This window comes from Neovison vison, chromosome 5 (assembly GCF_020171115.1).
Source record: "Neovison vison isolate M4711 chromosome 5, ASM_NN_V1, whole genome shotgun sequence".
NCBI classification, from domain to species: Eukaryota; Metazoa; Chordata; class Mammalia; order Carnivora; family Mustelidae; genus Neogale; species Neogale vison.
In genome coordinates, this window is record NC_058095.1 from 3,836,221 (window position 1) to 3,863,153 (window position 26,933).

General features: G+C 41.8%; 1 pseudogene; it reads left to right on the plus strand.

Annotated features, from left to right (window-relative positions):
* Nucleotides 1–22,387: 22,387 nt before the first annotated feature.
* LOC122908062 lies at nucleotides 22,388–22,487 on the plus strand (annotated as a pseudogene).
* Nucleotides 22,488–26,933: the final 4,446 nt, after the last annotated feature.

Here is a 26,933-nt window from a genome sequence, read left to right on the forward strand (position 1 = left end):
CGGTTCTATATGCCTGAATTTGGCTAATACGACTTGCCCAGTATTTTTTTTTAAACTCCATTATACTTCTACGCTCTAAAACTTGTGGTACATCTGGACAAATTTAGAAAAGGCTCTCCTTTATGATTATGAAAAGGAAAGGACAAAGTCCCAGCCACAGGAGCGCAGGGCAGCCACTAAAGCAAGAAGCTGGCGCCTGGGGCACTTATCAATGAGAGCTCTGGGCTGCACATGATCTCCAGGGTAGCTTTCTATTAGGAAATTCTGCAATTCTGTGAACTAAAAAGACTGTTAACTGTAGATTCAGTTTTGGGAGCCATTAAACTAACTTGTGCTCAAAGTTGGATTCTAATTCAGGAGGAGCAGGCAAGTGCGCAGGCCCTGAGCAGAAATAGCTTCATGACAATCTGCACGAGGGGAAAGTCAAATATAAAAAGAGATGATACCACCATCCACCCAGAGCTCTGATCTGGGAACGTCTGTGGAGTTCAGGGTTTGTATGTGAGGACAGTAGGAAGGAAGATTTCGGGGCTTTGCACAGGAGTCATAAGCTGATAAAGGAGTCGAATGCCTGCCGCAACAGTTTCTATAATGAAACGTTAAGGTAGAAAAAAATGATTGACCAATTATATTTGTGCAAGAAACCCCACAGGTATTAAAAGGATTGTTAATATTTCACATTAAAAATGTGAAATGTAAAAACTTGATGAGCAAGAAAACCTATCTGAGAAATACCAGTTATAGAAAAAAATTTTTAATTTTCTGTATTACTTTTAAACACATGCCAAGTCCAGGGGCACCTGGGTGGCTTAGTGGGTTAAAGCCTCTGTCTTCGGCTCAGGTCATGATCCCAGGATCCTGGGATCGAGTCCCGCATCGGGCTCTCTGCTCAGCAGGGAGCCTGCTTCCTCCTCTCTCTCTCTGCCTCTCTGCCTACTTGTGATCTCTGTCTGTCAAATGAATAAATAAAATCTTTGGAAAAAAAAAAAAAAAAGACATGCCAAGTCCAGACAGATGCTAGAGGAAGCACCTGGTTAAGAAAAGAAGTGCTCTATAATTTGCTGTACCATTCTTATATATATTCAGTTTAGTCTTTAGCCATTCAGCAAACAGAGAGCAGCGAACTGCTTCCTGAGCCAGGCTGAGACCCTGACCTGCTCAGTCCCATGCACATTAACAAGTATTTACCCGTCACAGACTGTTGCCCCTGCACTTTACACCACTGCTTTGGAATTACTGCCTTAAACCCACAATTCTAATACTGAAAGTCTGGAATCTGGTAGAAGCTGTGTACCCAATATTATGTTCACACACCAATCTCTGAAAGCGAATGTTTCCGAGATGACTGGCAGGCTCAATCTGCAGAGCATGTGGTCTTGAGTTGTACATACATGCTGCATGTAGAGAATACTCAAAAAATTTTTTTAAATTCTGAAAAGCAGGCACCTGGGTGGCTCAGTGGGTTAAAACTCTGCCTTTGGCTTATTAGGTCATGATCCCAGGGTCCTGGGATTGAGCCCAGCATCGGGCTCTCTGCTCAGTGGGGAGCCTGCTTCCCCCTCTCTCTCTGCCTGCCTCGCTGGGTACTTGTGATCTCTGTCAAATAAATAAATAAAATCTTGGGGCGCCTGGGTGGCTCAGTGGGTTAAGCCGCTGCCTTCGGCTCAGGTCATGATCTCAGGGTCCTGGGATCGAGTCCCACGTCGGGCTCTCTGCTCAGCAGGGGGCCTGCTTCCCTTCCTCTCTATCTGCCTGCTTCTCTGCCTACTTGTGATCTCTGTCTGTCAAATAAATAAATAAAATCTTAAAAAAAAAATTTTTTTAAATAAATAAATAAATAAATAAAATCTTAAAAAAAAATTGTGAAAAGCAAATGTTTCCCATTATTCTCATAAAGTCACCTTATTGCTAGTTGCAAACATTCTGGCTTTCTTTAAAAAGAAAAAGAAAGAAAAAAAAGGTCTTAGAACTGGCCTCCTTAAAGGATTTTAATGGAAACACATCTAGTAAGGTTTAATGTAAGTACTCAAAGCTAACCTACAATTTGCCCTATAGTGAAAGCAATTACCAATTTATCAAATTATGTTACTATTTATCATTCAACTCCTCTCTCTGTCCTCTATGGCTTCTCATTAACCATGAGAACATACATCAGTTCTATAAGGAATGAGAAAGTTTCCCTAGCACTCAGATCTAAAAATAAGGTTTTCAGGGTTTACCTCACACAGGTGACAGAGTCAAGCAGCAGACAGCCTCTTTCATGCCCTGGAGCATGCACTGGGCAGCTTTTATTAAACCATCTCTTGCAACCTCCCATAGCCAAAAGCATGATGGGAAAACTCAGGAAAACTCTCAAAAACCCAGCAGTTCTCTGGGGAACCAAGGCAACACGGTACAAATATATGAAGGTTTCTGATGGTTTTGCTTAATCCAAACAAATAACCTAGAAAATCAGGCACTCCTCCATAAATATCAAGTCCATCTGAAAAAATACTAGGGCAGCAAATAGTTTGAGGTTCTAGTCTTTAGAAAAATTAATGATGACAATACCTGTCATTTACTAAATACTGGGCTAGGACTAGGGCTTTTGAATAGACAATCTCATTCATTCCTCAAAAGTACCTTGTTGAGGGGTGCCTCAATGAAACTGGGTGCCTAGATGAAAATGGATTTAAGAGACTTGGTAGAGCATGAGACTCTTGATCTTGGGGTCATGAATTTAAGCCCCATGTTAAGCAAAGAGCGTACTTTAAAACAAAACAAAACAAAACAAAACCTTGTTGAGATGGATTATCACTGCATCTTAACGGAGAAGAATCGAAAGCTCAGGGGCTCTCAGTGAGTGGCCCAGACGGTAAGCGACAGAGCTGTCACCCAAGCAGAGGTCTGATGGAATTTCAAGCATGCACTGCACCCATCACACCACACTGCACTCCCAGAGAGCACGTATTTGTTACTGGGGCCCAAGAGTGAGAGCCATCTGCTTCAGACTTAAGACAAACTGATGATAAGGCTGACCTCATTTCTTCAAAATAGAAAAGCCCACCCAGTCTCTCAGATGCTCATTACTTACAGTACAGGCAAAACTACTATAAAAGACCCAAAATACAATATCCTCAAGATGTTTTTCCCACACACACCCCCCCCCAACCCCAGTCCAGAGGCTGGCCAGGCATCACTGTTGCATGAGATCATCTAGGGACCCAAAGTTCTTCTCACTCACTAGACGAGGGAAAGAGGAACTGGAGCGCAACCATTCCTTTGGGTTTGTGACCTAAGTTCACATTTCTGCTCACATCCAATTAATCAGAACAATAATTATTCATATGCCCTTATCTATATCCAAAGAAGGCTGGGGAAAACGTCTCTATGTGCACATCTAAAACTTCTTCCAAAAGGAGGAAGGAGAGCAAACATTCCAGGAGGATGATCCATAGCCTTTGGAACAATGGATGGATGGCCTGCCCACCTCCACATGGAGATAAAAAACTTTTCCAAAACAAAACAGGTACACATACACATACATAAATTTGAGCTTGTGTGTTACTTGAACGAATGATACATAAATCAAGCCCCCAACATTCAACTCATACAGAATATGACCTTAGTGACTTTAGGCAGAAACTTCTTCAAAGGATCAAGATGTGACCTGTTAGTTACCAGCCAATGGCTATAGAAAGATCTTAGCAATGCTTCTATGGAATGACAGGACATCACAAGGTTCTCAGTAAATCTTCCACAATGAATTTGTTACAAAATACCAAATATTATCTAATCTAAGATGCCTTCAAATATAAGAAGCACCATTATTTTATGCGCCACTAAGAAAAATGATGCCAATTACACCATGAGACGCCATTATCTGTAAGATGCATGCCAACCCAGAGGTGTTGAAAGTGAGGAAAGTATATTTCTTAGAACAAATGAAATATTGTATGCCCCTGACAAAAACAAAACAAACTGATCTACCCTATAAAATTACTGGCTAAAAACCAATTAAATTTTAGAAGACAAATTATTATAGTTGCTATCAGGCCATTCTTTATGATGAGACTATAAATAGATATACTGAGGCCATACCTATAGATCATGAAGTAAATAAAAAAAACCACAATTCTATGGGAAAGACAGACAGCTACCTTATAACACATTCATTACAATTTGCTAAGTAAAGGGTGCTGTGATACCACATGATGGGGGAGTGTCCCGGCCAAGTCAGGAGAGCATGCTTCCATCCAATGGCAGTGGATGGAAGTGAGCTAAGTTCTGAAGGATAAGGGAGCCGGGGCAAGGGAGACAACATGGAGGAAGCTCTGCAGTGGGAAGGAACAGGGTATAGTTGAGAAACAGCAAGACGATTATGGGCTTAAAGTACGAGAGCAATGAAGAAATGGCTAGCTACAACTCTGGCTACTATGGAGAATGGATTTTAAAAGATGAAGAGTACACATGTGGAAACCAACAAGTAGGTTCCTGCTGTCAATCTAAGAGAGTTTAGACCTGGTACCTCAGATCTGAGCAGCAAGAGAGGATATGGGATGGAAAGCAGGGTCTGAAAAGTATTCAGGAGACAGAATGAACAGGACTTGGTGATTAAGTGCAAATGGGCATTAGGGAGAGGGAGGCATCAAGATCAACCCTTAGGTTTCCCACTAGTGTGACTAAGTAGATGATGGTGCCATTTACCGAGATAAAAACTGGAGAAGGGCACGTTGACTTTGAGATGCTTGAGCATTAAATTGGGAAGGAAGCTGGCAGCTAGATTTGTAAATTCTGGATTCAGAGGAAAGATTGAGCAGGAGAAAAATCTAGAGAGATGTCAATGTAGAGTTACAAATCAAAGCCATGCCCATGGCTGAGGTCAATAGGGAAGGGGTTAGAATAAATAGAAAAGAGGGCCTGCGACAGAGGCTTAAGGCAAACCAGCGTTTAAAGGTCAGGCTCAGATGGATGAGACAGTCATTCAAACATCCGTTCATTATGTATGCATCAATTACTAATTAATAACTGGCCACAGTGTGCCACTCTGTTTTAGGTATAAGGATATCCAGAAAACAAAATATGTAAGACCCCTATTTATTAGGGAGCTTACAATTTAGCAGGTAAACAAATAAAAATCACAAGTAAATAAACAAGGTAATTTCGGTTTGTGTTAAGTCTCAGGAAGAAAATAAAACCGGCATTGCGACTCAAATACCATGAGCAGCCCTAACATCGGTGAGGAGATTTCCAAAATGATGAGTAACTACTGAGAAAATTCCAGACATAGTAGTCTTTCCTCAACTTAAATGGGAGTTACTTTCCTGGAAAATTCAATGCATATTATTACAACAGCACAAAAAACTATATATACCTGTAAAATAGGTTCTGCACTAAGAGAAGCTGGTTTTTCATCTACTCATACATGCAAACGGGTACGCAAGCCATGAAGGGTGCACGCAGCATCGGTCTTCACTGCGTGGGACTGGCCCAAGCACTACAGAACAGCCAGCATCCCTGGCTCTCGCCCACTACACACCACTGTGGCTGACCCCAATCACGGGATGCCCTAACATTATCTCCATACTTCCAACTGCCCCTCAAAAGGGTTAGTACCACCCCTGCTGAGAACAACTGCTTTAAGGCAACAAAGTATACACTGTGCTAAATGACACAGTCTAAGAAGGTCTCTATACTTAGACTTTACAGCTGGAGACAGTTCCACCACGTGGCAGTTTCTTTCATTCGGAATCTGCTAATGGGAGTGTACTATGTGCCAGCCAACGTTGTGTGTCCTGCCTTCACAGAGCTTACACTGTAGAAAACTGTAGAAAAAGTTACACAGTAACTTGAAATGAAGATGATCCAGAATGTGGCTCTTACATTTTAAACCTATATACCTTGTGTCTCTCAGGTAAAAGTATAAAATGTTTCCCCGAAAATTAATGTTATCTTCCCCATTAACTGTTACTTATTTATGGGCACATGTACCACAAAATAGATTTAAACATTCAGCTCCCAACAGGTGGCACCCAACACTGGAAAAGCAACTGCAGAGTTTCATATCCTACTGAAGAAGTTTCTACAGCCTAAGAATACAGACAGTAGAGTAGCACCTATTAGTGGAAAAGATGCTAATTATAATGACCCTTTGGACTCTAAATAAATACGTTCAAGAGAAAAGCAAAGGGAGGGAACTGCGAGTTTTTAACCAAGGAACCATTAACACTCAGGGGCAATCTGTGAGAATAAATTCACAGACGGGCAAGTGCAGAGAAGAAATTCGGATGTTGCAAAGACGTGATGAGGACGACACAGGTGGTAACACTGCTAATTAGTGTCGTGCCGGTACACAGCTGACCACTGTCTTAATCTACACTGTCCATGATCCTGAGTTCACTTTAGGGAATTTTCCAAACTTAAAAGAAAGGTACGGTTGAAATGATCCTTTATATAAAATTTTGTATTCAGCTATTTTCATTTTTAACAAGGTATTCTCACACTAAACAAACTTCACAACTATTAATTTTTAATTACAACATAATACCTTCACTGTGTCGGCAGACTACAGTTTTCTTAACAATTCTCCTATTGTTTTCTTAGGCGTTCCCGTTTTATACTATTTTCATCACGAATCCCCTTTTGTGTAGTTTGTTCAGTATTTGTGATTATTCTAGTTTATTCTCTATTTGTGATTATTGTCTTAGATTTCCAGAAACAGACTCACTAATACAAAAGGGTATAATTAAGAGTTTCAGTACTTATAAGCAAACTGTTATCTAAAGTATTTTAATAACGTACACTTTTTTTTTAAAGATTTTATTTATTTATTTGACAGAGAGAGATCACAAGTAGGCAAAGAGGCAGGCAGAGAGAGAGAGAGAGGAGGAAGCAGGCTCCCTGCTGAGCAGAGAGCCCGATGCGGGACTCGATCCCAGGACCCTGAGATCATGACCTGAGCCGAAGGCAGTGGCTTTACCCACTGAGCCACCCAAGCACCCAATAACGTACACTTTTATTAGCTGGATCTTATAAGAGTGTTTCCTTCAAAACATTCTCATAAACACAGAGTATTATAATTTTTAATCTTTGCTAATCAAACAGAAAAAGTATCTCATTGGCCTTAATTTATATTTTATTACTGAATATTTCCCCCTATATTTGTTAATCTGCTTGAACTTTATTTTCTGTGAATTAACTTTTTTGGGGGGGTTGTTTTATTAAGTAGCCTCCACACCCAGAGTGGAGCTCCATCTGGGTGGTTCACGACCCTGAATCAAGATCTGAGCGGAGATCAAGTCAGATGCTTAGGGGCACTTGGGTGGCTCAGTGGTAAAGCATCTGCCTTCAGCTTAGGTCATGATCCCAGGGTCCTCAGACTGAGTCCCGCAGGCTCTGGCTCCCTGCTCAGCGGGAAGCCTGCTTCTCCCGTTCCCTCTGCCCCTGCTTGTACTCCCTCTCTCGCTGCCTGTCAAATAATAAAATCCTTAAGAAATAATAATAATGGATGCGTGGGTGGCTCAGTGCGTTAAGCCTCTGCCTTCGGCTCAGGTCATGATCTCAGGGTCCTGGGATCAAGCCCCGAATCGGGCTCTCTGCTCAGCAGGGAGCCTGCTTCCCCCCTCCCCGCACCCTTGCCTGCTCTCTCTGCCAGCTTGTGATCTCTGTCTGTCAAATAAATAAAATTAAAAAGAATTGAAAAAAAAAATTAAAAAAAAAGAAGTAAATTTATTAAAAAAAAAAAAGTCAGATGCTTAACCAACTGAGCCACCTAGGTGCTCTGTGCATTGACTGTTTATATCTTCTGGTATATTCTTCAAGTTCTTAGTAGGCTTTTTCCTTATCAATTTATAAGAGTTTCTATATGCTAAGTGATTAACCATTTATCATGTTGCTACTAATATTTCTACCAGTTTTTTGTTTGCCTTTTAATTATTTTTGACATTCAGAAGTTTCAAATTTCCATAAAATCCCACAAAAAGCTGTCATGAGATTTTACTTTTAATCCAGAAACATTCCCTAAATTTGCTATTTTCTTTTCTAGATTTCTCAGTTTTTTTTTTTTTAAATACAGATGATGCTTTATTTAATTTATTTAGGTAGATGGGCGCCTGGGTGGCTCAGTGGGTTAAGCCTCTGCCTCTGGCTCAGGTCATGATCTCAGGGTCCTGGGATCAAGTCCCGCATCGAGCTCTCTGCTTGATAGGGAGCCTGCTTCCTCCTCTCTCTCTCTCTCTCTCTGCCTGCTTCTCTACCTACTTGTGATCTCTGTCAAATAAATAAAATCTTTAAAAAAAATTTTTTTCTTTAGGTAGAAAAAAATAAATTATATTTAGGTGTATGGTAGACATTAGGATTTACCTTGCTTTCTTTCTGAATCAAGTAGCTACCAGAATGCGTGGGCATCATTTACTGCCCTAGGACTAAATGACCCCTCCTTACTCAAGTCATTTGTAACGGCTCTTCATATATCAAAGTCACATATAACAGGTGGGCCTGAAGACCATTTTGCTCCATTAATAACTGGGTGTTTCTGCCAGGACCACACTATTTTAGTTATTCCAGTTTCATAAAATTTTGCTTATATGCTACTACTAGTTTCCCTCATTACTCTTTTTTTGGACAGAAAAGAGAAAGAGATCACAAGTAGGCATAGTGGCAGGTAGAAGGAGAGGGAGAAGCAGGCTCCCTGCCAAGCAGACAGCCCGACTCGGGGCTCAATCCTAGGACTCCGGGATCATGACCCAAGCTGAAGGCAGATGCCTAATCAACTGAGCCACCCAAGTGCCCCTTCTCCTCATTACTCTTCTAGAAAAAAAAAAAAAAATTACTCAGGGTACCTGGCTGGCTTAGTCAGTGGAGCATGTGCCTCTTGATATTTGGATTGTGAGTTTGAGCCCCAAACTGGGTGCAGAGATCACTTAAAAAATATTAAAAGAGGGGCGCCTGGGTGGCTCAGTGTCAGCCTCTGCCTTCGGCTCAGGTCATGATCTCAGGGTCCTGGGATTGAGCCCCACATTGGGCTCTCTGCTCAGTGGAGAGCCTGTTTCCCCCACCCGACCCCCACCTGCCCCTATGCCTACTTGTGATCTCTCTCTGTCAAATAAATAAATAAAATTAAAAAATATATATTAAAAGAAACTAGTCAACTATGCTTTCGTCCTTCCAGATGAAACTTAAAATCATTGTCATGTTCCAAAAGGAAAATATGCAATTTTTTAAAGTTAGAATTTCTTTACGGGTGCGTGGCTCACTCAGCTGGTGAAGTGTGTGACTCTTGATCTCACGGTTGTTAAGTCCGAGCCCCACATTAGGTGTAGAGACTACTTACAAATAAAATCTTAAAAAAATTGTTTTAAACCTACAAATTAATTGATCTGAAACCTCTGTAGGATTTAATTTTCCTATTTGAAAAAATCTTTCCTCTTTCGGTGAAATTATTACTTTCTTCTTATATATGTTAAGATCACTTCTAGGTGTTTTATGATAGCTTACTGTTGTACAGGACGTACAGGCTCAAGCTCTGTACGGCCAGCCTGTGCGGCTACTGGCCGTAGGTGTTCAGTCAGGTTACGGTCTATGTCTATTGCATCAAGTAACTTTTCGGCTGATCATTTTGGTCTTCCTGGGTATACAATCTGTAAACAACCAACTTTTCACCTTTTTATTTCTTATCTCTATTCCATATTGCGCTTGGCAGAATTCTAAGTCCCACCTACCCCTGCTAAGATTTTGCCTCCTGCTGCACATATACATTCTCCCAGTTAACTCGATCAAGCACGAATGTAAGCACTGCTGTAAAGGGGGTCTGCAGGCGGAATTAAAGTCCCAAATCAGTTGACCTTAACATCCAGGTGAGCCTGAGCTAATCATAGGAGCCCTTTAGGCTTAGAGGTCAGGGACAGAGGAAGTCAGAAGTTCAGAGTAAGAGAAGGGCTGAACACACAGTTGCTGAAGTGCAGGGCACATGGCAAGGAGTACAGCAGCCTCTGCGAGCGGAGACCCAGCCCCCCGCCAGCCAGCAAGGAGGCAGGGACCTCAGTCCTACAGCTAGAAGGGACTGAATTCTGCCACAACGAGAATGGGCCCGGGAGCAGTATTTCTTCCCCAGAGCCTCCACAGGAGGACTTGCCTTGGCTGACACCTTGAGTTTAGCCTGTGAGACGCTGAGTAGAGACCCCGGCCATGCCATGCCAGAACTTCTGGCCGACAGACCATAACACTGGTGGTTCTTTGAAGCCACTAGTCTTGCGGTAATTTGTTATGGAGCAATAGGAAACGGACACGCCTGTCTTATTTAGCCGTCAGGAACTTAGGTGGCGACGTTCGGTCAGACTAGATAATAATGCTGGGGAGTGTGAGCAGTCGGGGGCGGCGGAGTCAGATCCACACCAGTACTGTGGACAGGGTGGGCCCAAAGGAAAGATCTCTTAACTAGTACAAGTTGGCTAACTTTTAAGAGGGTAAAAAAAAGTCTTTCTGGGATCCAGAAAAAACAAATGCAGAAATCTACTATCTCAGTGTGAGAGCGTATGAATAAAGGGCTAAGAATTTAGAAGCGGCGCTCTCTCCACACGGATGAGAAAGAGTGTGGCCTGCTGAGTGGCAGATAATCTTCCCAAAGGAGGCGACCAAAACTGCTCCGTAAGCACCAGTGAGGTAAGAACGCCCAGCGTGCCCAGATGCTAGTCCGCGGACTGCTGCACCGCCCCGCAGAAAGCAAGCGAGCAAGCGACCTGGACTCCCCGTCTCTTTTGTACCAGAGTCTCTTCCTCCTCACACTTCCTCCTCCTCACATTCCGTCTCCAGTGCCCTCTGCAGACAAAGACGAACATGAAGCCAACTCGCCAAATGGAAAGGTTTCCAAGTGGCCAGCTCCACCAGCACACGGCCGGGCAAAGATGGATTTGGATTTACACAGACCGCAAGATGAGGGGCAAATGAATAACCGGCACAGTGTGTCTTTCTATCCTCCACACACATTCCAGCTCACGTATAAAGCACCACAGAATCGGTCTCCACCGAACAGCACGCAGCTGTCTTCTTACAAACGACGATGCTCTCGCATTCGCCCCAAAATAAGGAGCCACGGTCCTAACAGCCATTGGAGCCATCACCACCTATTTAATCACAATTTTTAAAAATATTTTATTTATTTATTTGAGAGAGACAGTGAGAGAGAGCACGAGCGAGGAGAAGGTCAGAGGGAGAAGCAGACTCCCCGTGGAGCTGGGAGCCCCATGTGGGACTCGATCCGGGGACTCCAGGATCATGACCTGAGCTGAAGGCAGTCGCCCAACCAACTGAGCCACCCAGGAGCCCTACTTTTTTTTTTTTTTTTTTTTAAAGTAGTGTCCATGCAGGGCTTGAACTCACAACTCTGAGATCAAGACCAGAGCTGAGATCAAGAATCAGAAGCTTAACTGACTGAGCCATCCTGGTACCCTATATTAACTAATTCTTTTTTTTTTTTTTAATGTATTTTTTAAAAGATTCTATTTATTTATTTGACAGAGAGAGAGATCACAAGTAGGTAGAGAGGGAGGCAGAGGGAGAAGGGGAAGCAGGCTCCCTGCTGAGCAGAGAGCCCGATTTGGGGCTCGATCCCAGGACCCTGAGATCATGACCTGAGAGCCAAAGGCAGAGGCTTAACCCACTGAGCCACCCAGGTGCCCCTAATTCTTAGATTCTGTATAGCTATACTAAATATTCTTCTCTCTAAAGACTAAACTGTCAAATTAACTCACAACAATTTCTATACAAAGTGGAAGAAGAAAAATAAAAGTTAAACATACAGACATAACAAAGAAAAACTATGCTAAATCACTACAATTCTCATTTCTGTACCTAATCATGAGGGCATAGATGGTATCCATAAATTTCTTTCTCCATTTCCCATCCCATATCTCCTTTGCCTTCAATCAGAACCTCAGGTCATCAGGGTTCTCAAGATGACAGGATAACCGTAACCCTCATTCTTGAAGGATCTGACTCATCAGACCTGCCTTTTGGGGGTGCAGTTTTTCATTATTCCTTAAAACAGTGCATGCTTACTAGGAGACACTCCAGAGAATCCCAAATTAACAGTCTTCCTTGCCCCCACTGTGTAGCATGACCCCTTCTACCCCTTAGTAATCAGGATCAAGCACTCCAGGCAGTAAAGTGAGTCCTCCCGTTCAGTGGCAGAGTCCCTAGTGGGTGGCAGATTCATACACGATTCGACGGATCCACCCTCTAGTCTCTGGCGGAAGCGTTCCCCACTTGGAAAATAAGAACACCAAACCCCAGCAGGCTCCAGGTTTCTAGGATGGAAAGCAGAAATTCTGAAAGTGGGTTATTAGGTACAACAATAGTGAGAGACTGCTTTTAGAGTTTTACCATTAAGTATGATATGGAAAGTTGGTCTGGGAACTTATACCATGTTAAACAAATATTCTACTCTTCCTGATTTGTGTCAAATGGAAGAAATAGCAATAACAAATTTATCTTTTCTCCTTTTGATTCTGCTGATTTTTGCTTTTTGCACTGTGAAGCTATGTTATCATATGCATACAAGTTTCCTTATGGATTGACTTATTTTTCCTTACTAAATTTCTCTCACTAAACATGTAGAGAAGGGCTGCCTTAGGCATTATATCCTTATATCCTGGACTCACTAGTCTTTTTCTTTTTCTTTTTTTTTTTTTTTTTAAGATTTATTTATTTGAGAGAGGGAAAGAGCATGCATGAGCAGGAGGGAGAGCGGGAGAGAGAATCTCAAGCAGACTCTGTGCTGAGCACAGAGCCCAACGTGGGGCTTGATCTCATGACCCTGAGATCATGACCGGAGCCAGAACCACAAATCAGATGCTTAATCAACTCTGCCACCCAGCTGCCCCTCACTAATCTTTTCTTAATATAAATTTACAAGGACCTCAGGATATTTAAACTATAATTAGCCTCTTCCTGCTTTTTGTGCTAATGTCAGTTATTATTTTTACTGTTTTATACAGTTAACATAACTTCAGATTTATTACCATTTTCTCTTTCCACTGCTCTTCATTCTTTCCTGCATGTCCATACTTCCATCTGGGATAATTTTCCAACTACCTTGAGAACTCTCTTTATAGTTTCTTTAGTGTGAATCTGTTGGTGATGAATTCTCACAAGTTTCTGCCTGTCTGAAAATGTCTATATTCTACCTTCATTTTTGCTAGATATAAATTTCTAGGTTGGCAGTTATTTTCTCACAACACTTTGAAGATTTGGTTCCACTGTCTTCAGATGTCTATTTCCTCAGCAAAGTCAAGTTGCTCCTTTGAAGGTAATGTCTGCTTCTTCCTTTGGTTAATTCAAGACTTTCCTTGGGTTTAGCAATTTTCCCATTTTCTTTCCTTTTTTCTTTCCTCTCTCTCTCCCTCTTCTGTTTGTCTGTTTTGTTTTGTTTTTAAGATTTTATTTATTTGTGTGTGGGGGGAGAGTTAGTTAGTTAGTTGGGGGAGGGGCAGAGTGAGAGGGACAAGCAGACTCAACACTGAATGCAGAGACCCAATGTGGGGTTCAGTCCCATGACCCTGAGATCATGACCTGAGTCGAAATCAAGAATCAAATGCTTAACTGACTGAGTCACCCAGGCATCATTTTTATCTTTATTCTGCTAAGGTCCACAGTGATTCTTCTTTTTTTCTTAAAGTTTTTTTTTTTTTTAAAAAAATAAAGATTTTATTTATTTATTTGTCAGAGAGAGAGAGAGAACAAGCAGGGGGAGTGGCAGACAGACAGAGGGGAGAAGCAGGCTCTCTGATGAGCAAGTAGTCTGACGTGGGGACTCGATCCCAGGACCTTGGGATCATGACCTGGGCTGAAGAAAGATGCTTAACAGACTGAGCCATCCAGGCATCCCAAAGATTTTACTAAGTTGAGAGAGAGAGAGAGCATGAGCACAAGCAGGTAGAGGGGCAGAGGGAGAAGCAGACTCCCCGTGGACCTGAGATCGTGACCTGAGCCAAAGGCAGATGCTTAACACACTGAGCCACCCAGGTGCCCGGGTACACAGTGACTCTTAAATGTGTAGCTTGACAGCTTTCATCAGTTTTGGAAGATTCCCAGCCATTACCTTTATTTTTTTTTTAAGATTTTATTTATTTATTTGATAGAGATGACAAGTAGGCAGAGAGGCAGGCAGAGAGAGGGTGGCGGAGCAGGCTCTCTGCTAAGCAGAAGGCCTGATGCAGGACTAGATCCCAGGACCCTAAGATCATGACCTGAGCCAAAGGCAGAGGCTTTAACCCACTGAGCCACCCAGGTGCCCGCCATTACCTCTTTAAATATTACCTCCAATCTTTGTCCTCTCCTTCTGACACTCCAATTATAAGTATTTTTAGACTTTTAATTGTGTCCGATTGGTCTGTAACGCATTTTTCTTTTTCATTTCTTTTTTCAGCCGTTTTGTCTCTGAGCTCCAGCAAGGATATTTTCTTCTGATCTGTCTTCCAGTTTACTAATGCTCTTTTCAACTGTGATTAATCTGCTATGAAACCCTTCTGTTATTTTGTCATTTAATTTTTTGAGAATATTGGTCAACGTTATTTTAAAGTCCAAGGCTGATAACCCTAAAATCTGGATCTTTTGTAGATGTCCTTGTTGTCTTTCTTTCCCCTTAATTTTTATATGCCTGGTTTTTGACTGGAAACTTACTGACTGAAAATCTGTAGCAATAACCTAAGGTTCTGGACAGTGTTACCCTGCTTCAGAGAGGGCTTACATTTGCTTTTATAGGCAATTAAAAGTAGAGGGGAATCATTTTAATCTATTTCAGGCAATTAAAAACTAAGTTTTAGTTTTTGTGAGAGCTGGATTTCAGGATTTTTAGGTTCATCCTTCCTCCCAGGGTAAAACTTTTTGGGGAGAGGGTCCCAACCAAAAGCTGGGGATGTTCACCAGGGACTTCCCTCCTCTGTCATTCCTGAACCCAGTTTTTATGCTTCCTAGCCTCCTAAGTCCGCTGAACACTCCATCTAGATTTTCAACCTGTGTTTTTTTTTTTAAAAAGATTTTATTTATTTATTTGACAGAGAGAAATCACAAGTAGATGGAGAGGCAGGCAGAAAGAGAGAGGGAAGCAGGCTTCCTGCTGAGCAGAGAGCCCGATGCGGGCCTCGATCCCAGGACCCTGAGATCATGACCTGAGCCGAAGGCAGCGGCCTAACCCACTGAGCCACCCAGAAGCCCTTCAACCTGTTTTCTGTTCAGCTTTTCAGTCACAGCTTTTGAGCTGGCCAATGCCTCTGAGGAGACATGTGACACCAAACAGTTATCCTGCTGCCCTAGACTGCCCTTCTTTGGCGGATCTTGGCCCCTCCAAGTCCTCAGTGCCCTGGTAACGTCTAATGCCTTCAAGAGTTGCTTTTTATGGTCTACCTAGTGTTTTTAGTTCTTGGCAGCAGTGACCGTCTGACACAACTGGTCTCCCTTAGCCGGAAGCAGAAGTCTCAAAAGATACTGCATTTTACTCAGTAACTTTCTATGTAGCAATTAGGATAATCTTATAATTGATCTACCAATGCAGTGGAATGTTCGATTTCTCGCATCCCCAAGGTAACCCTTACTTGGTCTTACTTGATCTACTGCTAGAGGAATTTTAAGAGTTCTTGCATTGCCAAGGTAACCCTTACTCGGTCTTACCACTCTGCTGATATAATAGGCTGCTCCATTTGTCTCAAAATTTCTTTAGAAAGAGATTTTAAGGAAATAATACTAATACTGGTAAATTATACTTGCTGGTAAATTATTTAAAATTCTCAGATTTAGGGGGACCTGGGTGGCTCAGATGCTTAAGCATCTGCCTTCAGCTCAGTGGGTCATGAAATCTGACTTCATGCTCAGCAGGGAGTCTGCTCCTCTCCTCTCTGCGCCCCTCCCCCTGCTCTTGCCTGCTAGCATGTGTACTCACACACATGCACTCTCTTTCTCCCTCTCAAATTTAAAAAAACAAAAAACCAGGGCGCCTGGGTGGCTCAGTGGGTTAAGCCGCTGCCTTCGGCTCAGGTCATGATCTCAGGGTCCTGGGATCGAGTCCCGCATCGGGCTCTCTGCTCAGCAGGGAGCCTGCTTCCTCCTCCCTCTCTCTGCCTGTCTCTCTACCTACTTGTAATCTCTCTCTGTCAAATAAATGAATAAAATCTTAAAAAAAAAATAAAAAATAAAAAAACAAAACAAAACAAAAAACTTTAAAAAAAGAAAAGGATTTAAGATTTAATTATGTGACAGAATTTTTTTTAAGATTTTATTTATTTATTTATTTGACAGAGACCGAGCACAAGCAGGGAGAGCGGAAGAGGGAGAGGGAGAAGCAGGATCCCTGCTGAGCATGAAGCCCGACATGGAGCCTGATCCCAGGACCTCAGGATCATGACCCAAGCAGAAGGCAGATGCTTAACCAACTGAGCCACCCAGGTGCCCTACATGATGGAAATTTAGAGTTAGCTTTGTTGCTATCATTTCTATGTTTTTAGTATTACAATTATGCTAGCTTCATAAGAGGATAGCTTTTCCCTTCTTAAAATTATTAGATAATTCATAGTAAATACTAAAATACAAAAGAATTAATTTTTTAAGATTTTACTTATTTATTTGATAGAGAGAGAAACAGAGAGATCACAATTAGGCAGAGAAAAGTTAGGGGGTGGGGGATGCAGGCTCCCTGCCGAGCAGAGAGCCCAATGCGGGGCTCGATCCCAGAACCCCAAGATCATGACCTGAGCAGAAGACAGAGGCTTAACAGCCTGAGCCACCCAGGTGCCCCTGAAAGAATTAATTTTTATTAACATTATCTGAAAAGGAAAAACTTTTGGAGATAAATTCTTTTACTATTAAAATTTTTCTTGTTTTAGGTTTTCTGGATTCTCAAAGGATCTGTGACCATCTAAAAAGTTAAGAACCACGTGCCTGGGTGGCTCATTTGTTAAGCAACTGCCTTGGCTCAGGTCATGATTCTGGAGTGCCAGGATCACATCCCACATCGGGCTGCCTCCTCAGCGGGGAGCCTGCCTCTCCCTCTGCTGCTCCCCTGCTTGTGTGCACGTGCTCTCTCTCTCCCCCTGTTGTCAAATAAATAAGTAAAATCTTTTTAAAAAATGTTAACATCCAATGCTACCACTAAGCTAAGGCTCAATAACTACTATTTCTTTCTGACCTAAAAGTTGTCTTTCTGTTACATGCCAGGTCACGAATATCTACCATTTTGAGTCATGGAGTTGCTTTTCATTACATAAAGCTTTAAAATTACTGGAGATTATGGACCCAGGAAAGATATCAGTGAAACTGAAAAGGAGATCTTATTGCTCACTTTACTTTCCTTATCATTAGGAATCTCATCAAACTTTGGAGAGAGACCTGACACCATCAGAAGTCAGTAACCTAACACATATGAAGACTTATTCAATCAACCAAGCAATATTTACTCAGTGCATACTCTATAAAAGTCAATGAGCTAGGGGCACATGGGTGGCTCAGTGGGTTAAAGCCTCTGCCTTCAGCTCAGGTCATGATCCCAGGGTCCTGGGATCGAGCCCCGCATCGGGCTCTCTGCTCAGCCAGGAGCCTGCTTCCTCCTCTCTCTCCCCCTGCCTCTCTGCCTACCTGTGATCTCTGTCTGTCAAATAAATAAATAAAATCTTTAAAAAAAAAAAAAAGGTCAATGAGCTAAGCTTTATAAAAGATGAAAAAAGTCAAACATGAATCTTGCCTTCAAGGAGTTTATACCCTAATAGAAGAAAACTTGTATACATATATAATTATATAAAAACTGGAAAGTCTAAGCACATGAGATGGATCCCAACCAGAACCATCTGTCTTACAAGTCATACAATCTGTATGCCAAGTAGCAACGTGTTATACATTCCATTTTTTTCCTCTTTAACATACCTTTAACATGAAGAGGAAAACTAAGCTTTACATGTAAGTGATGAAGTGACTGTATTTTTCTTAAGTATCTGATCTCACTGATTAAAGCTTTACACATTATGATAATTAAATGCCACAGAAGACCTATTTATAGCATTTCTGGAACCCTGACTGGGGCTTCTTTGTGTGAAATATAATAAATTAAACTGACAATATGATCATCACAAGGATTTGTCCTTGTGTACAGAATTCAAACTCTATCTCTGTCCCAGGTCTTTACTCACACAGTAATTTTATAAACCAGCACATCTGCGTTTTCAGAGTAAAACATTCTCCCCACCCCACATACCTTATAAACCATACCAAAGTGACTGCTATGATCACGTCTACGGTAGGATTAAAATACCACCACTCTCTACGCTTGAATCACTCCTCTGCAATTACGGTAACACACACACAAACAGATAATGACAGTTCAAATGTGTGACAGCAAGTAAAAGACTTTGCAAGGTGAATGAACAGAGAAGATCATGTATACCTACGAGGTGTCAAATTTACTCACTATCTCATTTAATCATATAACCCTATAGTAGGCATATTATTCACATCTTCCATGTGAGAAAACAAAGCTCAGAGAAATTTCAAAAATAAACCCAAAGTTACCCAGCTTATAAGCGGCATTCCTAGAAACCTAGCCCAGAACTGGCTAGACAATTCCCAAGACCACACTTAAAACAGCAGTGCCAAACGCTCGGTAACAGTTAGTGAGAAAAATAAACCGCAAACCTTTGAAGTATACCATGCAGGGGCACCTGGGTGGCTCGGGTGGTTGGGCTACAACCTTCGACTCAGGTCATGATCCCGGAGTCCCGGGACCGAGTCCCGCATCGGGCTCCCAGCTCCACAGGGAGTCTGCTTCTCCCTCTGACCTTCTCCCCTCTCATGCTCTCTCTCAGTGTTTCTCTCAAATAGATAAATGGAATCTTTTAAAAATAAATAAATAATAAAGCACACCATTCAGTAAATTTTGATATATGTATACCCCTGTCACATGTGTATGCACACACACACACACACACTCAAGATGACTCCACAGAATGAGAAAAAAAGGAAATGATGTCAGGTAAACTTTTCATGAAGTTATATTCACTCAAGCTATAGGACTCTCCTCTAAGATGGGGTCTTCTGTACTTCTTCACACAGGGATGTCTTTTATAATGATAAGAGTGGGTGGTGGTAGTTTTTTTATTTGCTTGTCTTATGTGGCAGACTAAAAGATGGCAACCATATGCTCGCTCCCGTTTCTGTGTTGAAACTTTACTTGTAAAAAACAAAAACAAAAACAAAAAACAAAAAAACCTTTACTTGTGTATTAAGTCTTAACCACAACACTTTTCCATATTTTCAAAAGAAAAGATTCTACCCAGGTGGCTCAGTCATTGGGCATCTGCCTTCAGGTCAGGTCATGATCTCAGGGTCCTGGGATCAACCCCCACATTGGACCCTCTGTCCAGCAGAAAGCCTGCTTCTCTCTCTCCTGCTCCCCCTGCTCTTGCTCCCTCTCTCGCTGTCTCTCTGATAAATAAATAAAATCCTTAAAAGAAAAGAAAAAAATTGATTTTACCCTCAAAAGGATAGATGTGACTAAATAATACTTGGGAAATAATTACCTTTCTATAAGAATGAAAAATATTGGAGCGCCTGGGAGGCTCAGTGGGTTAAGCCTCTGCCTTTGGCTTGGGTCATGATCTCAGAGTCCTGAGATCAAGCCCCGAATCGGGCTCGTTGCTCAGCAGAGAGCCTGCTACCTCCTCCCCCTCTGCCTGACTCTCTGCCTACTTGTGATCTCTCTGTCAAACAAATAAATAAAATCTTAAAAAAAGGGGGGGGGGATGACAAAAAAAATTTTTTTAAACTGCTGTGTGAGGGGTGCCTGGGTGGCTCAGTTGGTTGGGGGTCTGCCTTGGGTTCCCCAAGGTCCTGGGGTGGAGACCCGAGTCAGACTCCCAGCTGAGCAGAGAGTCTACTTCTCCCTCTGCCCCTCAGCCTACTTACGCTCGCTCTCTCTCTCTCTCTCTCTGAAACAAGCAAAACCTTAAGAAAAAAAAAAGTGCTGGGATGCCTGGGTAGCTCATTCGGACAGGTGTCTGCCTTCGGCTGGGGTCATGTTCCTGGGGTCCTGGAATCCAGTCCTGCATCAGGCTCCTTGCTCAGCAGGGAACCTGCTTCTGCTTCCACCTGCCCCGCCCCCTGCTGTGCTCTCACCGCACAGGAGCCTCTTTATAGGCAAAATTACAAGGGAAGCATCCCCATTCCCTCCACCACTGCCTTTCTGGTGGTCACACAGTTTCTCATTTTGTTCCTCACCCACATCCACCAAAGTACTTCAAAACTGAATCTCAACAGATACATTCATGGGCAACAACGTAACTTAGTCTTTTGAGTACATGACCATTTTCACAGCCATTTTCTTACTATACTAGCAGCACTAATGGAAGGATTTCTTTTCTCTTTCTCCTTAGTATTATATTTAAATACTGCCAACTTAATATGTTCCCCCCTGAATCTGGTTTCTTTAATTTGCTTTTCTTTTATTACTGGCAAGATTAATTTTTAAAATATGTTTGCTCACTGACCTGTTTTATAATCATCTTTCCCTTTGCTCTTTTATCTATGCCAAAAGGCATAAAATTAGTTTTCTCCAAGACTCCAGTTTGAGGCCAGGACTGTCTGATCTTAGGCAAGTCCCACCCCCTCTTTGGATCTCAGTTTTCTCCTCTATAAACGCTAAAGATCTGTGAATTTTCAATAATTTAAATTAATTAAGACTTATTCTTAAAAACACAGCAGGCACACAAAGTATAATGCTGGTTAGTAAGATTGTTGTTGCTAACCCATTACCACCTTGACTATAGAGAACCTTCAATAGCAATGGTAATATAAACCCCAAATAAAACTAAGGAGAACAGGGGCGCCTGGGTGGCTCAGTGGTTTAGACCTCTGCCTTCGGCTCAGATCATGATCTCAGGGTCCTGAAATCGAGCCCCACATCGGGCTCTCTGCTCAGCAGGGAGCCTGCTTCCCCCTCTCTCTCTGCCTGCCTCTCTGCCTACTTGTGATCTCTCTCTGTCTATCAAATAAATAAATAAAAATCTTTAAAAAAAAAAAAACTAAGGAAAACAAAACCACAAGAACCAATCCTCATATTTTTAATAAAAAATGCAAGAGTGTCTGAAGAGTGCCTTCAGAAAAAAGGGCAGCTTTTTCTCCTCTACGAAGTCCGTACTTTTACGGTGGTGTATGGCTCTAAGAACAATGACCTGGGTTTTGAGCGTTTCTATGACCCACCAAGATCCAAACTGACGCCATTCCTCATTCTCGCCCTTAGCCCTGGACAACTACTAACATACTTTTGGACCCCGTAGTTTGGCCCTTTGTGGAAATATCAAGTAAACGAAAAATGGCTATTTTCACTTGCTATGATATTACTGAGATCCATCCACACTACAGCACGTCTCAGAACCTCATTCTCGGGGCGCCTGGGTGGCTCAGTGGGTTAAGCCTCTGCCTTTGGCTCAGGTCATGATCCCAGAGTCCTGGGATCGAGCCCCTTTTCCGGCTCCCTGCTCAGTGGAGAGCCTGCTTCTCCCTCTTCCTCTGTCTGCCACTCTGTCTACTTGTGATCTCTCTCTCCGTCAAATAAATAAAATCTTAAAAAACAAACAAACAAACAAACAAACAAAACACCTTTATCCGCATTTCCAATATCCATTTACCAGTTGATGGTCTTGGACTGTTTCCACTTAACTGGCCCTAGGAGTATACATTCATGGTCAGGCTCTTGTGTGAAGGGATGGTTTATCTGTACTGTGCAGACACGCAGGAGAAGCGCGTCTCAGAGCAGCCGGCCAGCTCAAGTGGTGGAGCACATGACTCTTGTCTCAGGATGATGAGTTCAGGCCCCACACTGGGTCCAGGGATACTTTATTTATTTATTTATTTTTAAAGTGGGTTTTTTTGGTTTTTTTTGTTTGTTTTTTAAGAATTTATTTATTTATTTGACAGAGAAAGATCACAAGTAGGCAGAGAGGCAGGCAGAGAGAGAGAGGAGGAAGCAGGCTCCCTGTTGAGCAGAGAGCCTGATGCGGGACTCGATCCCAGGACCCTGGGATCATGACCTGAGCTGAAGGCAATGGCTTAACCCACTGAGCCACCCAGGTGCCCGGGTCCAGGGATACTCTAAAACCTTAAAGAAAAGACTACCTTCTCCCCCACTGAAATGCCTTGCACTGCGTCGAAAATCCGCTCACTGTAAGGGTTTACTTCTGAACACTCGGTTATGTTCCATTTGCAAATACGTCTATCCACGTGCCAATACCAAACTGTCCTAACTGCTTTAGCTTTATAGTATAATCTTTTTTTTTTTTTTTTTTAAGTAGGTTCAATGCCAGCATGAAGCCCAGTGTGGGGCTTGAACTCATGACCCCGACATCAGGACCTGGGCTGAGATCAAGAGTCAGATGGAGTGTATGTGTTGGCAGCACATACACTAAAACTGGAACGATACAGAGATTAGCACGGTTCCTGCACAAGGATGACAAATTCGTGAAGTGTTCCGTATTTAAAAAAAAAAAAAAGAAAGAAAGAAAAAAGAAAAAAAAAAAAGTCAGATGGAAAACTGACTGAGCCACCCAGATGCCCCCGGTCATAATCGTTTCTACACGTTGCCAGACTTGGCTTTCTAATATTTGGCTGAAGATTTCTGCACTTAGACTCAAGAAAGGATCTGGCTGTCTGGCTGTGGTTTTAATTTTTTGTGGTATCTTTGGCTTTGGGGCCAATGGCAATCCTGGCCTCAAAGAATCAGTTAGAAAACATTTCCTCAGGGTGCCTAGGTGGCTCAGTCATTAAGCATCTGCCTCCGGCTCAGGTCATGCATGATCCCAGCGTCCTGGGATCAAACCCTGCACTGGGCTTCCTGTTTGTCTAGGAGTCTGCTCCTCCCTCTCCCACTTCCCCTGCTTGTGTTTCCTCTCTCGTGGTCTCTCTCTCTCTGTCAAATAAATAAATAAAATCCTCAAAAAAAAAAAAAAAAGGCATTTCCTCCTTCTTTCTTTTCTGGAAAGGTGTGTGAAGGTTTGGTATTAGGTTTTGACGTCTGCCAGCATTTATCAATGAAGCCAAGATGACCTGGATGACCTGGGCTTTTCCTTGTGGCAAGAACTGTAATTACTAGGGCACCTAGCTGGCTCAGCTGGTGGAACATGTGACTCTTGATTTCAGAATCATGAGTTCCAGCCCCATGCTGGGTGTAGAGCTTATTTTAAAAAATTACGATTTGTAATTACTAACGTCTTTACTTACTATATGCCCATTCAGATTTTTCATTCTTTTAAAATCAGTTTGGTGGACTCTGTCCATTTCTAGGACTGTGTCATTTCACCTAAGCTGTCTTCTCTGTTTTTCTCAGTCTAGCCACAGGTTTGTCAATTTTGTTGATCTTTCCACTTAACAAGCTTTGGGTTTTATTGATCTTCTCTACTATTTTTCTGGTTTTACTCCACTGACTTCCACTCTGATCTTTATTTCCTTTTTTTTTTTTTAGTTTGTTTTTCACTCTGTGGATTCAAATGGTGAAAGCTTAATTTTTGATTTGAGATCCTTCTCCTTTTCTAAGATAGACATTTTAAAGCTATAAATTTCCCTCTTAGTACAGTTTGGCTGCACCAGAGGAATTTTAGAGTGTTGTGTTTTCTATTTTTAATTCAGTTCAAAATATGTTCTGACTTTTCTTGTGATCCCTTCTCTGACCCACAATTACTTAGAAATCTCATTTAATTTTTTATGAAGTGTACATAGAGACAAATCAGGGGGATTCCAAATTTTCTGACTGGAGCAACTAAAGGAAGAAAGTGCTGTTGGAGACATGGAGGCGTGCACATGCAGTGGAGGTAGGGCTGAGAACGGGAGTTCAGTCATAGACATCCGAGGTGGTAATTCTCACACGACAAATGGAGATGTGGCAAGGCAACTGGGTATGAAAATACTGAGTCTGGGGGCAGTCCATACTGGTGATGCAAAATTCAGAAATCTCAGGGCTTGTATGGTTATATTTAAAAAGATTTTATTTATCTATTTGACCAAGAGACACAGTGAGAGAGGGAACACAAGCAGAGGGAGTGGGGGAGGAGCCTGATGCGGGCTGGATGCAAAGACCCTGGCATTATGACCTGAGCCGAGGGAAGACCCTTAACAACTAAGCCACCCAGGGGGCCCACTTGTGTGGTATTTACAGTCAAAGGACTCAATTACCAAAGGTGTGAATGTCAATAAAGAGAAAAAGTTTCCACGAGTGAAGTCAGAGATAATCTCATGAAGGAGATTCTTGTTAGGTTAGGTATGTTGGGCATTTTTAATTTCATCTAGCAAGGACAGAGCCAATTTAAGCACTCTATAAGCCATGGATGTGAAATGAATGTTATCACATGATAACATGTCATATCTGTGACTAGTGGAGATGTAAAGATAATGACATTAAGAAACCAGATCTCCACATAAGTAGACAATTTACAACACATATATATCAATATCAGGGTTACTATATATATGTCTACTAAAATGATAATATTTTAAACTGTCCATGTTACTAAAACAAGATCCTTACCCCTACACACCTATTTTTTCTTCTACCCATATGCCTTTCTACCAATGTCAGTCATTTAACATATATCTCTTCTAAAAACTGTGAAATCAAAAAAAGCAAAACTGTTGCTCTTTGCCACATCTACTGTGAGAACAAAGACCACTCTCAGCAATCAGAGTACTGACAGCCCAGAAAATGTCAACATCACTCTAGAGGGATACGTGCACTGGTACAGTGAAGGGCCCCAGAGGAACCCTGTGGAGGGACTTCAATTCCAAGGATGTAGAACTCAGTCTCCTCGGAAAGAAGAGACTCCGAGTGGACCAATGGCAGGAAACAGAAAAGAACTGGCTACTGCCCGACTATCTGTAGTCCTGGAAAGAACATGATCAAGGTGTTAGAGACTGGGTTGCTGTTACCAGATGAGGTCCATGTACGCTCACTTTCCCATCAACATTGTTCTTCAGGAGAATGGTTCTCTTCTTGAAATCCAAAATTTTTCTTTCTTTTTTTTTTTTAAGTTTTATTTATTTATTTGTCAGAGAGAAAGAGAGCACAAGCAGGGAGTGGCAAGCAGAGGCAGAGGGAGAAGCAGGCTTCTCGCCCAACAGGAGGACCAATGTAGACTCGGGACCTGAGTTGTCGAAGGCAGTCGCTTAACCAACTGAGCCACCCAGACGTCTCAAAATCCAAAATTTCTTGGGTGAAAAATGTAACTGTAGGGTTCAAGAAAGTGTTGTGTGTTCAGTATCTCAATCCCAGAAAGATGAGTTAATTTTTTTTTAAGATTTATTTGCTTATTTTTAGAGAGAGAGAGCATTGTGTGGAGGGACAAAGGAAGAGGGAGAATCTCGAGCAGACTCCCCCGCTGAGCACAGAGTCTGGCACAGGGCTCGACTCCATGACCCTGAGATCATGATCTGAGCTGAAATCAAGAGTTGGGACACTTAACCAACTGAGCCAGCCAGGTGCCCCGAAAGATGAAATAATTCTTGAAGGAAATGACACTGAACTTGTATCAAACTCTGCTGCTTTGATTCAGCAAGCCACAACAGTTTAAAAAAAGGATATTAGAAAAATTTTGGATGTTATCTACTTTTCTGAAAAAGACAGTTCCGCAGGCTGATGAATAAGACCTAAATTGTCCAGCTACAGAAACAGCAAGATGCCAGATGACTTTTCAGACTTATCTGTGAGGTTTTAAAGATGCAATAAAGCTGTATTGATTTAAGGCTTTTTCTCAAACCAATAATCCTTTCCAACTATCTGGTAAGTAAACCATTCAGAAGTTTAAAAAAAAAAATCAGTAAAATTGTTATCCCTCCAACCACACAGCCACATGACAAAACAAAAAGATAATATGCATATTCCAAAGCAAGTATCTTTACCTGTTCTTACCAGGTAAGTCTGCAAGGGTTACACTCCATTCCTTTAAACTTTTTTTTGTTGAAGAAGCAGAAGAAAGATAAAATGCTGATGAAAAATGGGTCAAGTGAGGGAAACTGCTTTCCAACTGAGATTTGAGATTGAATAAGAAATGGGTGAATTAGACTGAAGAAAGACAGTTATCGTCCATCTGTACGCGGCTCTTCTGTATCAAAGGCAGCTTACCTCCAGCTTACCCCATTAACTAAAGCATTCCAGTTTCAAGGTGACACAGAATTTTACAGAAATGTCTTCCCACTTTGAATAATTTGGATCAAAACTAGAATCCCTTTAAATAGGCTTAAAATTTCCAGTAACATTAATTTTCAAATAATGCTTCGAGAAAAACCTGCTGCTGTGGCAAAAAAAACAAAAACAAACAAACAAAAAAAAACATGAGATCTTTGTCTTACATACACACTCCTTGCCTCACTGCATTCTAGATGCCAAAGTTAGAAATTAGAGAGAAAAGAAATTCACCATCAGGTTTTTCAAATATAAATGATTCTTATAAACACATCAACATTAGTTTTCTCTTAATATGCTTTTAGCTCCAAAATGATACTATTTGAGGCTATGAGCCCAAGAGACACAGGTTATTTATGTGATGCTTAATAAAATTGTTTTATTAAAGTAAGTCGAATGTCACACTTCACATTTGGGGCCCCAAAGAACTTTTAGATCTTTAAAAATAATGAAAATCACTCTGTCTGTCTGAATGAAATGGCATAATGCAACAGTCAGGAGCATGGCCACTGTTAATCAGGTAGACCTAACCTCTCTCATACCTTGGTTTCTTATCTACTAATGAGAATAAATGAAATTATATTACACTTTCTATATTTGGCACATGATAAGCACTCAAAAAACTGTAGCTATTGGGCACCTGGGTGGCTCAGTCAGTTGAATGTCTGACTCTTGCTTTTGGCACAGGTTGAGATCTCATGGTCATGGGATCGAGGCCCATGTCGGGCTCCCCACTCAGTGGGGAGACTGCTTGAAG